This window comes from Accipiter gentilis, chromosome 13 (assembly GCF_929443795.1).
Source record: "Accipiter gentilis chromosome 13, bAccGen1.1, whole genome shotgun sequence".
NCBI classification, from domain to species: domain Eukaryota; kingdom Metazoa; phylum Chordata; class Aves; order Accipitriformes; family Accipitridae; genus Astur; species Astur gentilis.
In genome coordinates, this window is record NC_064892.1 from 33,047,071 (window position 1) to 33,063,202 (window position 16,132).

Genomic DNA, 16,132 nt, shown 5'->3' on the forward strand with positions numbered 1-16,132 from the left:
CATTGGATGTTTTCTCCTCAGCTGCCTCTCGTGTATTGGTTGACTTCTTCATAAACAGAACCGTTTACTATCTTTCTTTAAGTATCTTCTTAAAAGTTTTATGTACTGTGAAGCTTAAAACAATCCAACTAGGCAACAGTTATACTGCAGGTACATTAATGCCAACGCCTATCACAGTAGTACTTTTCACTGTGTTTGTACTCTGCCATAATTTCTCTGTTCTCTCTTTATGTAGAATTCCAGCACATCTACTTTTTGTTGTGTTTTTATTCATGGCCCAGCACAATGAGAAATGGTCCAGGGTGAGCACTCCCAAGATTTATGATAATTCAAATAAATGATAATGAATACCCATAGGATACTGCAGTGTAGCTGCTGGATTCTGCTGTGCCTAATGTCACATCATATTTAACGCAGAAAGAAGGTGCTCCAGCTAGAGGCCTCACAAAAGGGAAAGAAGAAGTGAGTTGCAGCCAACAGATAAAATGCTAGCCCCAGAGGCCTTCTCAACTGTCAAACCCAAGTCAATAGCTACTGGCATTGCGTCCTGAAAACATCCCTCTCTTCCCTTCTCCACACCAGTAAGAACAGACTTTCCCTTCTCATAGAAGGAAGTAAACACAAATATTACAAAGTTCTGCACTGTGTGCAAAAGGTTAAAGGACTTTTTATACTTCTGTAGTATCCTTCTTCTCCTTAGTGCATTCCCTTCCTGACACAGCATCTCTTGGTACAGAAATCTTGAATAACCACAAACAGTTGTTCCAGCCATACCGTTGGTCAGTCCTTTTTCACATCTGATCTCTGTTGAGCAGGAACCTACGCTAGTTTTGATTTGGGATGTCGGTACACTGCTATCTTGTAGAGCTCCATTTCCATTGTGCCTTGAAGGTAATGATTCTTCAGAAGAGTGGTAAGCATGAATTCTATCAGGAATTCCCCAGGTATGTCACCCTCTTTCTCGAAGTGGGTCTGTATGTATCCCTTTTCTTTCTTTCAAAGGGACACTGAAATGTCAGAGTACAGATTATACAGATCTGATAGAATGTTTAGTGCCTAGCTGATACAGGGATGGTAGAATGGACTATGCAGACAAACGACGCTGTATATACCGAAGAAAATATAGTCAAATAAGTTAATTTTATCAGAATAAACCACAAAACATAACTACAAATGGTTCTATATCTGAATATGAGAAGTCTAGTAGGAGCTCTGGACTAGTTGATGGAACGGAGACAGTGACTGTGAAATACTGTGGGAGACTGGAGAGGCTATACAACCTGAAAGCTTGATCGTAATAAGAGTTCTTGGTTGTCTATATATAGACTGGATAAACTTAACAGTAGGCCACATTAGGCCACAGGCTGTATTTTAGGTATCATCAAGAACTACTTTTTGAACAAACCAGCTGGAGAATCCAGAAGAAGGGGGACAGCCCTTGATTTAGTGTAGATTAGCACACAAGAAGTGACTACAGAAGAGCCATTCAGTAGCAATATCTCGTATCATACTCAAGTTTCTCGTACTTGTGGGAGAGAAAAAGATAAAAAAATGTCCAGTATTGTTTAAAAAAGAAGAATTGCATGCAAATGAAGATACAGTTAAATAAATCTTAAAAGAGACATGGGGACTTTGCTTTCTGATTCTAACCCAATTGAATAAGAATTGTCCAACACAACTGAACAGTAAAGGAAGTTACTAGAAATAAATAGAGGTTTTTCAAACAGTGAAATCCAAACAAGCAAAGCAAAGAAGAGCTCAATTCTGGCAAGTTAAATGTAGATCTATTGTAAGGCAGAACAAAAAGATTTTGAAAGGCAACAGGCTAAAATCCTAAAAGCCAAACCCCATTTTTTTCAAGTGTAAATTTTGCTACTGGGGTGGTGAGTTCAATAGATAATTAAAGAGAATATTTAAAGACAAAGCCATCGCAGAAAGAAACAAATGAACTCTTTGCATTGGCAAGGTTTATTACGGGGAGATTAGGGACATCCCCGCATAGAAGTTATTCTTTATAGGGAATATTTCAGATTTGAAATACCAATAAAAGATTTTTTTAACAATTTGATTGAATAAACAATAACAGACTGGCGGATAGCATGTTGTTCATTCAGTAGTCCAAGGGAAATTCAGAATTGAAATTGGTAAGCCATAAACTGTGTTGTATAATCTATCACTTAAATTAGCCTTGGTAATAGAGGAACGGAAAGTAAGAAGTGTGACGCTCATTTTAAAAAGGATTCTAGGGATGATCATGGACTAATAATTCTGACTACCATGACGCACAAAATGCCAGTGAATGTGATAAAGAACATAATTAATAGGACCTTGGATAGGTGTACTAGGCAGCCATCATCTTGGCTTTTGTACCAGGTACGTCTTAGAGCTTTGCTAGTTAATTGGAGGAGTCAACAGATACACAGGAAAGGGTGACCCAAAAGTTGAAAAAAGCTCTGTAACCAAAGACTGTTAACAAAATGAAGTGATGAGTTATTTAAAATTCTTTGTGGATTAGTAAAGGGTTACAAGATAAGGAACTGTATAGCAACTAATGGGCAGTTTTAACAGTGCCACCTCACAAAGATATGTACTGGCATCTTTGCTGGTCCACCTGTTCCTAAGTGGTTTGAAAAAGTGCAGCAATAAAGATTGCAGATGATAAAAGAAAAATACTCAGCTGGAGTCAGACCTAATGTTGACCCTGGAGAGTTGCAGAAGGATCTCACAGCAGGACCTGTGGTGATCCAGGAGCCATGGCTGTCACAGAGGCCAGATACCGCTGACCCCGCTGTTCAACCGTATCTATCCGCAGAGAGAGGCAGTGACTGTGGGGTTACAGCAGCCATCACCCTGTAAGCTATAAGCTCAGCGGGCTGTGGCCAGTCCTGCCGCTCAGGAAGGCAGGGACTTCTGGCTGTTCTTTCTAACCACAGCAGGGGCTGTGAAGAAGCTTAAGTTGAAGAGAAGATTCTTCCTCCCTATTTCTCAGGGTTTTACAGCCCTGACGAGCTTAAAGTACAGGTTTTGGTCCTGGAGTTCCTGCCTGTCGTAGGGGTGGAATATCATCATTAAACTGATAGGTAGTATCTTGCTGCTGAGAGAAGCCAGGGCTCTCAAGCCATTTTACTGGTGTTTGCATGGATTTTTAGCAGCTCCTGCTAATTTTCTAGAATCATTCTGGATGGACTGGATGCTAGGAAAAAGTGGCAAAATGGTATTTGAAACAGAGAAGTGGCACTGGCATGCTGGTCAGTTTTGTGCATTGGTGAGAACTGTGTATGATATAGAAAAGGATGACTTAAGAGGTATGGCATAGCTGTTCTGCAGGGACAGTAAATGGATCAGGATTCCTCAGTTTGGAATAAAGTTGGCTGAGGACTAGGTAATGTGAGAAAGGTCTCTAAAACCATGAGTACATGGAAGTGTTTAATAGGGGACTATAGCTCCCTGTTTCTCAAAACAGAGGAACAAGGGGCCTTTGGTCACTGTTCTGTTTAATTTAAGTGACCTTTAAGATGGCAAAAGGCTGCGTAGCACCAGTTTTATCTGTCATAGTTTTGTGGATACATCTTTTCAAGTGCGCAAAACCCAACTGTTTACTGGTCTTGAAAACTCCACTTGTCCTGAACCAGCTGTGGCCAAAATCCAACCTGTGCAGAATTACGGCTCTCCTGTCAATAGAAGTTTGTAGTCCTAATGGATTGATGATGCATTTTGAAACACGAATCAAATGTAAACTGATCCCATTTTCCTAAATCTGTAGGTATTTCTTTATCTTCTGCTCCTGTTCGTTCCTTTATCTGGCAGTAGCAATATTATGGATGGGCAGATCAGTTTTACTTCTGTTGTTTACAAACCTGTGGGCAATGGAGAATACCAGTTTGCTGCTACTTCAGTAGCGGGCCCTAAAATTAATCCCATGGGAAATCAGATAAAGAAGCAGAAATATCTCACCAAGCAACCAGAAGGTCTGGAGGGAGGGATGGAGTAGAAGACATCATTGTACCTTTGAAACAGCTGGAATGGTTTCCAAGCTGTGGTCCACAAACCTCTGGTGGACTACAAGGCTATGGTAAGTTGAACAGCTGTTTGGCTAAACCATAGTTAACAGTGTTTTAAATAGTGTTTCCAATGAAAAGTTTGATCAGGTGGGGATGTGGTGGGTTTTGAAAAATGTTAAGGGCTGATAACGATCTGTTGTTCCAAAAATATGGGAACCACTGTTTTGGAGTGTTGGAAAAGGTAGAGAGCGCTCCCCACTCTCTCAGCTTTAGACAGGTTGCGTGCCTCTCCACCAGAAGCAAGGGGGAGAGGTTCCCAGAAAGGAGCCAGGCAGAGCAGCCTGGTAGCGTTAACTCTTCTGTCCCCACCATGCTCTCCCCAGTTACAGAATCGTGGGGTTCTTAATCTTTGCGTTGTCCTTGAGTATCACTAAAAGTCTTCACTACGCCTACTTTTCATATATACTCATGACTAGTAGTTTTAGTTTTCTGAGGAGTCATTATAATTTTTCAAGTCTTAGGTCCTCATCAGACAAAGATACAACTTGTCAACTCCACTAGATTAACATATATATCCATCTTTGAATTAATACCTGGTTTCTCATTGCCAGAAAAACAGATTTTAAAATTTTCTATTCTGTCATCATTTAACAGAGGTAAACTTTCATTACAAGTATTAGCATGTCTTACTACAATATCTGTTTATTACTTTAAAAAAAAATAATTCCAATTCTATTTGACCAACTTCTTTTAATTTATGTCAGCTCCCTGAATGGTAATATTACGTTGTAAATCTCTTCCTACTTTTTTTTTCTTACTGAAAATTTTCCAGAATCATAAAATATTTGTATTATCAGTGCTTTTAGTTACCCTTGACATACGTTACTTCCCATTGTCCTGAGTACCACACAAGCACATCCATAAATAATTTGTAGAGATGTTGTCTTTTCCAACATAGAGTGCTTCTTTATGTTAGGAATTATGGTGGTGTCAAATCTGAGCAATGCCATATTATAAGCCTTATTCAAATGGTATAAATATGTTTATCCTGAAGAAATTGGTTGTCTAATCTAAAATTACTGTAGTGTACTTTATGAAATTTAAACAAAATACTGGAAACAAATGTTACTGATAATAGTGTTTTAAAAGGAACTAAAGAAAATCGGCAGGCGAGCGTGCTCTGTGTAACCTTTTTTTGTTCTGTATTTCTTACTCGTGTGTTCTGATACATATATGGAAAAATGAAGGGGTTTGTGCATGTTTCTGTATTACCTTGCTAAATGCCTGTTGCTAACTTACATGATTCTGAAGTTGTCTTCGCTTAGGCTTAAGCTACTAGCTGAATATGAGATTGAGGGGAATCTGCCTTGTATCAGAAAGGAATGTGTAAGGGAAGAGAGAGTGACTTCTGCTGTAGCGCGGATAAAGGTTATTTCCTGGTGTCATCTGTGAGTGACAGGAGAGAGGGATTCATAAGTCTAGGCAAGGCGTATGGGTACAGAAGCAGTGATGGGGTGTATGGGCAGGACTGGGGATGAGCGTATGTGAACGCAGAATTTGGAATAGGGATCGGAACAGGGTTTCTGTAAGAGTTGGAGAGATCACAGTTGGATCAATATATTGGGGTCAGCTGGAAGTCACTTTACCACAGAACATGGCTACAGCTCTCTGTCTGAATCTAGCTCACTCCAGACTTGCCCTAGCTACTCCCTTCTCTCTGTTTTCTGGAACCCCAGCTGCTTCTCCAGTTCCTGCACATGACCCTTTTAAGTGGAAAACCTACTTTCCTGCTTATTCCAGGAACAGCTACATGCTAAGGTACAAATGGTCCCACAAATGCCTCCCATCTAAAGCTTCTCTTCTGTCCCACTACACTTTTTTTCTGCCTCCTGCCTAAGGGGTTCTGCACTGGAGGTGCAGACAGACAAATGAACCATAGAATAGAATCATAGAATCATTTAGGTTGGAAAAGACCCTTAAGATCACCAAGTCCAACTGTAAACCTAACACTACCAAGTCCACCACTAAACCACATCCCTAAGTACCACATCTACATGTCTTTTAAATACCTTCGGCAGCCTGTTCCAGTGCTTGACAACCCTTTCGGTGAAGAAATTTTTCCTAATATCCAGTCTAAACCTCCCCTGCCGCAACTTGAGGCCATTTCCTCTCGTCTTATCACTAGTCACTTGATAGAAGGGACCAGCACCCACCTCACTACAACCTCTTTTCAGGTAGTTGTAGAGAGCGATAAGGTGTCCCCTCAGCCTCCTTTTCTCCAGACTAAACCCCAGTTCCATCAGCTGCTCCTCATAGGACTTGTGCTCCAGACCCTCCACCAGCTTCATTGCCCTTCTCTGGACACGCTCCAATGCCTCAGTGTCTTTCCTGTAGTGAGGGACCCAAAACTGAACACAGTATTTGAGATGTGGTCTCACCAGTGCCGAGTAAGAAGGGACTCAAACGAGATGCTGTGGAAGTGCTGGGTGCAAAATAATAAAACCTCTCCTTTCCAACATAACAGTTTGCATCTTCTCCAAGTGGGGCATCTCCCATCACTTGAAATCTGCTGATCACAGATGAATTCTTTTGTTCTTTTTCCCCTCTTCATGTAGTACTCATGAGAGTGTGCTGATTTTTTTTCCACGTGATGAATTATGATTTTTTAGACAGTGTTTGTCTTACTAAACAGCAGGAAAAAATCTCATATGTCTAAAGCCTGGTGCCTTTAATTTGCATTCTTCTGTCATCTATGACCTTCCTAAAAATAAATAATTAATCCAGTGGATGGTTGCACCTATTGGTGATAAGTTGGAGCTTACTGACAGGATGATTGCTTTTCTTAATTATTATTTTGCAGATCCCTTAGAAGTTTTCATGAAGACTAAAGAGTCTGCAGAAAGATTGAAAGCCGATGGCCTTAGGGCATCCCCCTAAATGCAAGGGTTTTTTTTTAAATGCGGGGGGGGTTTGACACAGATCTTTTCGTAAGTCTTAAGGTTTTATTTAACAGTTTTCCTTCTTAATATGTGACTGCATACTTATGCCTATGACTAAACTTTGCTAGCCAGAAGCATCAGTTCTGTAAAAGTTTCAAATTCAGTAAGGAATAAGCCTTTCAGCACCTGACAATACAAATAGGTGAGGTAGCAAGATCACCATAACAATAATAAAATAAAGCATAGATTTTTGTTGTTGTTAGAGGGTACATTTTAATGGAAAACTATTTTGGTGTTTCTTTCTTGGGCAGATTTTTATATGGATATAGAGATCACACTTTTCCTTAGTCAATCAGTGTTGGTCCCTAAAAATTGGCTCTACTCTTGTTGCTTGTCATACATCATTTTATCTTTAAAGACTGCAGGAATTCATGATTACTGAGAGGTAACACCTTGAAGTTTTGGCACTATCTTCTACAAAGTAACTTATACTGAGCTGACTTTCTGTTATCATGTCAGTGAAACATCAAATGTTGGTACTATGTGTGAAACAACATTTGATATAATGAAAAAAATCATGCAAAGATGGATTGTGTGTTTAGAAGAGCTGGCAGCTAAAAATGTATGTCATGGGTACAGGTAATAAATGTTCTTCGTGAATTGCTACAGGAGAAGAACATGTGTGTACAGTATGCTAGTCTTAACTCTAGCTATTTTTATCTCCTAAATATCTTGTCATAAGCTGGTTATAAAGTATTTAAAGACATGAATCATTTAATTTGTTGAAGCATTCAGTGCATGATTTAAAATGGCTACTAAAGGAGAGCAGTGGACGTGCGCTTCTCATAACAGCTAAGCATAAAAATAAGGTATCAGAGATAATAATACAGTTCCAAATCAGTAAGAATTGTTGTTATGTTTTGCTGTATGAGCCGAGCTCTTCACAGAATGGTGATCTCATTCTAAGATTACAGTTACCTAAATAGATTTTCATTGCTAAACTTTATTCTGGTGATTTTATATTTTTGTTGGAAATGAGAGAACACAAACACCTAAATTTTAAGTCATTGATCTTCAGCCATGCTAAAAGCTTTCAGGACATGGTATTTCACCCCAGGATTGGATCCATAGCCCTTTTAAATTTTGGAATTTCAGAAATTGTGCAGGTGAGTAGGAAAAAGCAAATGTGAAAGGAAGAAACTGAAACGGAGAGGAGGAAATTATTTTCCTTTACAGAAGGAAGGGAAAGATGAAAAACAATGTAATGAGCATAGGAGAAATAATAGGGTGAAAAGGGAGGAGTCGGGTAAGTATTTACGCTAATATTTTGTATTTAGTGCTCAGACATGTTAAGCTTTATGCTTGCATAGAAACTGATTTGAGACTTCAGCTTTCTGACTAACTGCTGTGCTGAGCTGTACTTTACTCTCTGTGCATTTTTGCTTTAGCACAGTTGTTTCTAAGGAAGGCTTTAAATTGACTTTCAGAGCCAACCTGAATCACAAAATGCATTATCCTACTAGAAAGTGATGACTGCCTCAACATTCTGTCTTCCCAAGTTAGTGCTTAACCCCCCCCCCCCCCCCCATTCGACATCAAAAAATCAAAGCCAGTTTTCTATATATCTTTGTTTTGTTAATTCTAGTCACCAGCATTTGGGGCAGGGCACGGGCACGCAGTAACACTTAAGAGTGGCAAAATTTTTGTGCAAAACCTAATTGGAATAATGCTGAAACTGAAAATCGAAACTGCTAATTAATCATTATTCAACAGGACTAGGCAAAGTCAATTCATAACCAAATGTAGCTGTAGAACAATGGATTACTTACATTGGCTTTCATTGCAGGTTAGACATCAGTGTGTGGATTTCATCCATAAGCTGTAATAAAGTAAAATAAATTAGGAAATTGGCAAAAAAAAAGTTTAATTCAGTGATTTGTTCATTTATGTGCTTGCTTAGTGCATGATTCCCTGAGTGTATATGGTATTATAGCAGGGAAATGATAAATGATGCACTTTTTAAACTGAGCAATGAACTAGTATTTGCATAGTGACTATAACTGGTCTTCATGAATTACTGTGCTAAAAACTTGTTTATTTTTAAATACAGAGATGGGGACCTCCCATTTTCTTACATTCACTTGGTGGTATGCATAAAACATCTTAACTGTCCACCTGAGCAACATGTCAGTGTAACTGAGCCCTGAGTTGATTGTACAGCAGAATACCATCCCTTCCCAAACTGCCCCATTGCTGACTGGGGACAGAAAGAATGAAAATGGGTGTAGCAGGGAGAGGCCTTATGGTGCCAATTCACAAATAATTTTAGAGTGGTAACATCTACTTTTTGGAAGGTAGTGTATTAATTTCTGCTGAGAGAGAGAGAAGTCTGCATAAGAATTACACTATAAATTTCTGTGTGATAGGGTTCCCTTTCCTGTGCGGTGTCTACGTCACTGGGCAGCGGTTTTTAAGGGTACCCAGTGAAGATACAAATATTGAAAAACTGAGATAGCTGTACTCTTTATGTTCATTCTAAGAGGAAAATGAAATTAAATGCAGATACAACTTTCAGAAGTTCTAAATATGAGACTTCATGTTGTATTTTATAATTAGCCCTTACTGTTACATTGTTTTGCATTAGTGTTACAGTATTTTGTGCTACATGACTCCATAATTGTTTAGATCATATAAATCTTCAGTGCAAAATCGCATTTCAAGTTGGCCAATATTTAGATTTTAAAGATATCTTTTTAATTACATTGTAACTGACAGCTCTGTGTTGTCCTCATGTAATAGGCAGTATCAGGATGACTGTACTCTGAAGTAGTCATTAATGGCAGACCATTGTATGCATAGGTTTCCAAGGAAGTATGAATTGCACAGTCCCAAGATTATGTCTCTCAGACTTTGCATACTCGTAAGAAAGTGCAGACGGTGAACTGTCTCTTTGGTCTATATCCCAGCCCCCTGATCAGTGCCCTTTCCCATCCTCTTCTCTGGTTGTTTAGACTTTGGTCCTGCAGTTCTGTAAGAGCGGAGTCTTGCTTTTGCATCTGGGCTGGCAGGCTGGTGAAGGTGGTATGAACGAGGGTGTCCCCGCAGACCTGCTCCACACTGAAGCTTCCTGCACAGAGACTGGGCTGTACACCAGCTTTAAAACCAGCCCTTCACCCATGACTCTTGTGTTTAATTACAGTTCTTTTAAAATAACCATTACAATGTAAGAGTCCGTGACAATGAGATAGGATTTCAGCATTTTTTTACAACAGTATTTACTGTATTGAGTAACAAATTACTAAACTATCAGCAGTGCCATTTTAAGCATCAGTTAAATGTGATATTTTCTGAATCAGGTCTTAATGTTGGCAATATAGAATCCCAGTGATGTCAAGCTTTGATTTTTACTTACAGCAGATAAAGCCCCAGTAGTACATAATTAGTCCTACTAGAAAAGCAAACTTTCTTTTATTTGGGTCAGACTTCATTTTTGTGCTCAGTATAGTGAACACGAGTAATGTTCAGTAATACAAAAATATTATGCAGCACAAAGCTATTACATGTTCTGTACAGATGAAAGTCATTAGTTAATTTTCTTTGTTCAGAGTAAAGGAAGTTGAAAATATGCTGTTTCTCATATTATTTTAATCCAAACATTGTTATCCATAAGTATTCATCTTAAAGATAGGCTGCTAGGTTCCCAAATACCTAGTGAACTACACCAAATGAATTACATCTCGAGTAGGTGATTCAGAGTCTCAGATTCAGACCTTAGGACGGGATGAATCGCCCTCTGGAGGTGCCCGTTTCAGTCTGCTGACTTCACGGGAAGCCTGCTTTGAACTGACTAGCTCAAACTAAAAGTTCAGTGAGTGGCCTGTCACCTTAAGAGAGGAGTAACTGAGCATTTCATACCATACTAGGTCTTTTCTGTAGACATCTCTCTTTTTCAGAATGGCTGCCTTATTCCTCACCTTTTCTGTCAGTGCTCTTGTACTGTTTCTAAAATGAATAAGCACAACTGTTACTGTTGCTGTTGCCTGTGTATTTTTTTCTTGTCCCTTTCGATCTTGTTATCTTATCTTTCCTTGTTGTTTTTCTTTCTTTTTTCTTTTTCCTGACTTTTTTTAGCTACCATCTCTTCTTCTGAAGCTTTTCACTTGCTACCTCTCTGACCATCCTACCTTCCATGTTGAGAGTATTGACCTAACTTCTGATGTGGAAGATTGCTGACCCTTTCCTTTGATGCTGATACCAGTATTTTCTGTGAGAGATAGTACTGTAGTGAAGACAGAAAAAGAAGAATATGGCACCCATGGATTTTTTTATGGTTTTCAATAGTCAAGAAGTATTGTTCTTCTGCCTTCATATAAAATGTGCTGGTTTCCCAATGTACTTGTAATTTAAAGATGTTTGTAGAAATGTAAAATCAAATGTGAAAAACATAAAATCCATATTAAAGACATTTAAATTTAACAAAATATAGCATTAGTCTTTATTTTTAAAATTGAGTCCTACATGGCTCACTTGCAAAGAGTGGGAGAGATTTAAAAGTTGTATACTGGTAAAGTCTGACTTCTTAAAAGGTGAAATTATTTTCTTCTCCCGTATGGTAATATTTTCTTGATTTATACCTATTAAAGATCTCCCCTTCTCTTGAGTTCTCTGTCTTCTCCCTTTTTTTGTTCCTTTTGTTAACCTAAGTTTCCTGTTCTTTCTGCACTGGACTTTCCTAACTCTTTTGGTTCAATACCAATCCATTTTTCTTTCATGTGTGCATCCATTTGCCTAAAATGTTGCCTTAAGCATGATCATATATATTCAAGAATATATTTGCTTCTAAACACTGGATGGATCTGCTATTTTAGGAGTTCCAGTAAACCAGATGAGAAACGTAACAATTCAGTGACAGCATTTTAAGTTTTTTATGACACATGTGCCTTCATAGGATCAAAGTACCTTGCTTCCTACATCAATGGAATAATAATTAGGGACAGAGATAAACATTCCTGTACAAATACAAACTTATGATACTTGTTCAGTATAGGAATGCTAACTTAAAAAAGAGCATCTGAATTAAAGCAAACATGCTGCATTCGTAAATGGTATGGCAAAAGTTTTCAGATTTCATTTGCAGATAAAGAGAAATGCTAATGGGAAGAGTGCTTTGTATTGATAGTAACAGAAGCAGTTAAAGTTTAAAAAAAAGAAAAGACATCTAAAAGACGTACATCCATAAAATCAGGAGAGTTTTTGCAATTCATGTTTTGTTATAGCAGAAATAGTAAATAAAAGTTTCAGGGGAGTAGATACCTACATATTTTATTATCTATACTAAATGTTCTTTAGATAATCTGAATTCTTTGGATTGCAATAAAAGGAATGAATGCCAAGTACATGAGAAAACATAAATAGTGAAGTTCAGAACTTTTCAGTTTAGATGTGTAAACTATGATTCTGAAACCTCTTCTGATACTTAGAGTAATTTGCAATAACAGTAATAATAGCAACTTAATAGAAAATGCTTGGAGGTGCGGCTGGGAATGTAATTTATGGTGCCTAAAAGTTTTTAACTAGAGTAGTTCTAAGCATAATTTTGAGCCCATTAAAAAAGCACCTTCTTTGCCAGATTCATTTACTGAGCATGAGGATGACATTACAGACAGGGATTAGAAAGCAGAGGAAATTGGGAATCTATAAACCAGTTACACTGATGATTTTTTGTGTTGTACAGTAGTAGTAGTTAAGTATTTTGTTACAATGAATCAACTGTAACTAATTTTGTAAAAACGAACTATATGAAAATTATCCACATAGAAAGAAAGAAAGAAAGAATATTAGAAAGTATGTAAAACCCGTTAGGATTTTCTGGGGTATATCCTCAAATGGCATAAATTGGCATGCATGAAGTGAAGTCACCACTGCTTATTGAAGAGTTGTCCTTTCTATTAACTGTATAATACAATACAGATCCTGAAATAGTCCCTTACTTGTATTCATTTTACAGTAGAGTGGTTATGGAATAAGGTCTTACTCATCATGAGAAATAATACAATTCCAACAATGGCATATTATTGCTAGAAGGAAGTACATCAAATTGACTTGCATTAGCATAGTTTTAGAAAATTACTTTGGTTTTGAGAGTACTGTATTGATATCACTTGTTAAGTTACAAAACTATCGCTTTTTTAAAAATACTAATCTAAAATTTCGAGTTGTAGTTTGAAGATAAAATTATTTTTACACTCAAGTTTATGTATTTTTGATTTGCAATTTTTGGGTGATAATGTCTCAGTAAAAAACCCAGTTAAAATGTCTCTATTTTTAATATATGAAGAACAGTGAGGAAAGCATAGCTGAAAATACTAACAAAGCAGGAAAGATTTTTCAGCAAATGAGTAAGTGTAACCATAGGGAAACACTTACAAGAGAAGAATAAAGTTGAGTGAATATTGCTACATTGAGATGTGAAAACATACTTCATCTATAAAGTCCTGCAGGAAATAATCATGAAAAAATAGGTCTTTCTGTTCATAAACACAGCTTGGGTACACACGGTCTTGCGAGGTGCAGTACCACTACAAATTCCATTAAATGTTCTTTGATTGCATTACAAACAAGTCTGGCTAAGACATAAATAGAATGTAACTATCTATTGCTATATAAGGAAGATAAGGTGAGGGAAGCATAATTTATAAAAGAACCACCCAGCTTGCATATCCTGCAATTCACGTGGCTGGCAGACACAGAAATAATTTCACAAATGAAAATGGAAGAAGCAAAATCCATGAAGATTGTGTTGAAGGTTTGTTTCATTTGACTTTTCTAGGATTATGAGGATCTCTACGATTATGAGAGATATATACACACACACACATATTATATGTATATCATACATATATATTGATACATATGGAAATAAATTTGTGAAAAGCTGTGAAAGAGGAATTTGAGTTACGTGCAAGAAATGTTTCAAAATATGCTACAGGAGGATATTTTTTATAGTACTTAAAACAACTGGAAGAAGTAAGGAGTTAATTCAGTCCTGGATCTGATAGCAATCAGAAAAAAGAAAAGATACTAGATCTAAAATGAAGACCTTATGAATGTACAATACTTCTGGTTTAGTAAAGAGACCAGAAAAAGGGTAAACATATTGTGAAAATCACTGACAGAAATGTAAAGAGTTTGAAGAGTAATAGCAGAAAGCTGGTTCAGAAACAACACTGCAATAAACTAAGAGCAAGATTCTGCTGTAAATAAATGTTTAGTGAAGTATAAAGTAGGGGAAAAGAAAACGGAACTGGAAATGGGAACTTTAAGCTTGCCATCACGCAAAGATATAATAAAAAGAAAAGCAAGCTCGGGCCATGTGACGCTATCTGAGAAAGCCTAATTATCCACTTAGTATAGTTTTGCTAATATGATCTGAAAGTATGTGAAACTTTTAAAGTAACACTAGAAAGCAGATTTTTTCAAATTTCTTCAACTTTTCATTTTTCTCTTTGTTTCCAATAGAGTAACACTGAATAAAAGGAAATCAGAGACCACTGTCTACCAATCAGATCATTTATTTGAAAAGATAGTTGAAGAGACAGCAAACAAAAATGGTAATTGAAAATATAGAACAGTATCTGAAAATATGAAGCGGTCCAGATTCTGTACCCCTGTTCTGCCCACTGGAGGTAGCCCAAGGTACCCAAAATCCATTCCTACTCAGAGGCTGAGAATTTGGCCACCGTGGGGAAGTCATGGTCAGCCTAATGCTGGTCTCTCCCTCTCCCATGCCAACAGCTCTCCTCCATTGCACGGGTTTGGTCATGGGAGCGTAAGAAGCTATGCCTGCCCTCTACCAATTTTCAGCTGCACTTAATTTCTTAGATGACATCTGTACTAGAGAACAGAATGGACCACAGCCCAGTCAAGGGTCGGTAGCAAATTACAGCTCGCATTCACCTGGCTAACCTGTCTGCTCTCCCGAAGCAGGGTAGCCTTGTTCCTGTCGCCCACTAAGAACAGTCCCAAACTCGTGCTGTTCCCCAGACCTTGCCCTGTCTTACCTGAGTGCTCGTTGGCCTGGCCAAAGGCATGCCAAAGGGCATGCTAACAGTTAATTGGCATGGATTATCGCACGGTAGAGCTCAAGCACGTGCCTGGGCCCTCCCTCTTCAGCTCAGTTATACAGATGTAACATTATGAACGACATCTAGTTGGCAATAATTACAGCTGTCCTAGCCTGTTCTAAATTAAAATCGCAATGGCATGAAAACCAGTAAGCTATAGGTATCTTTCAGACTACCGTTTTGTGAACAGAAATGTCAATGAATGTATAAACTTGGATGTAATGTGTGACTTAATGAAAAGGAAAGAAAGCGTAGAACATCTGGTAAATCAGTAAATTAAGAAAGTCAGAGAAGGACAATAAAAGACAAAACAGTACTTATCTGATGGGGAAGTATTTTTAAATGGAAACTGGAAAGGCAGTTTGACAAGTGAATATTCTTTTTGAAATAAGCAAGGTTAGAATAAAGAAGTCAGTATATGACCATTTGGGTAAATAGATTTAGTTCATTACTAAAATGCAGTTTGGGTCCCACCTATGTGGACCTCCTTGCAGGATAAAAGCCTGAAATACAATGCATTTGCTTATGGTGTTTTATTCTGAGACTTTTGAGAAGGACCTGATGCTGAAGTGGGCACACTTCAATATAAAATAGTGACCTCATCATGCACATGATGGCATAAGTGCTTTACTGAATATTTATACAGATGTCAAAAAGGGATATGCAATAATATCTTGGGATTAACATAATCTCTGTATTACTTGGACAGTTTTCCAGTATGTGATGTAATTACTATGAGGTTCCAGGTCATATTTTGACCTAGTGAGGTCACCGGTTATTTTCATGATCATTTCTAATTTTACAGGTTGTAGAAAACTATGTGCAGGATGCACAAAAAGGGGAAATGTAATTACATTCATAGACTACTTTGTGACCTGTGATTAACTGCTTAAGTCTGAAGACAGAAAATAAAAAGGGAAGGGAAAATGTGGCAAGTCAGACACTGTTAGAACATAATGCGTGAGCGTTCAGTTGAATACTGCCCTTTAAGTTACTCAGAGGTAAAGAGAGGCAATAAACTGCTTAAATAAAAACTATATGCAGATTCTGAAAGGGGGTCAGTTCCTCT

The 16,132-nt window shown here is 37.8% G+C and overlaps 1 long non-coding RNA gene across 20 annotated transcripts in view; it reads right to left on the reverse strand.

The window, feature by feature from the left end:
- The window catches only part of LOC126045241 (uncharacterized), a 107,901-nt gene that overhangs the window by 71,706 nt on the left and 20,063 nt on the right, over positions 1-16,132 (reverse strand). For all 20 annotated transcript variants that reach the window (XR_007507985.1, XR_007507975.1, XR_007507984.1 and 17 more), the window contains exon 2: positions 8,770-8,819. This is a non-coding gene — a long non-coding RNA (uncharacterized LOC126045241). The remainder of the gene's footprint in view (positions 1-8,769; positions 8,820-16,132) is intronic.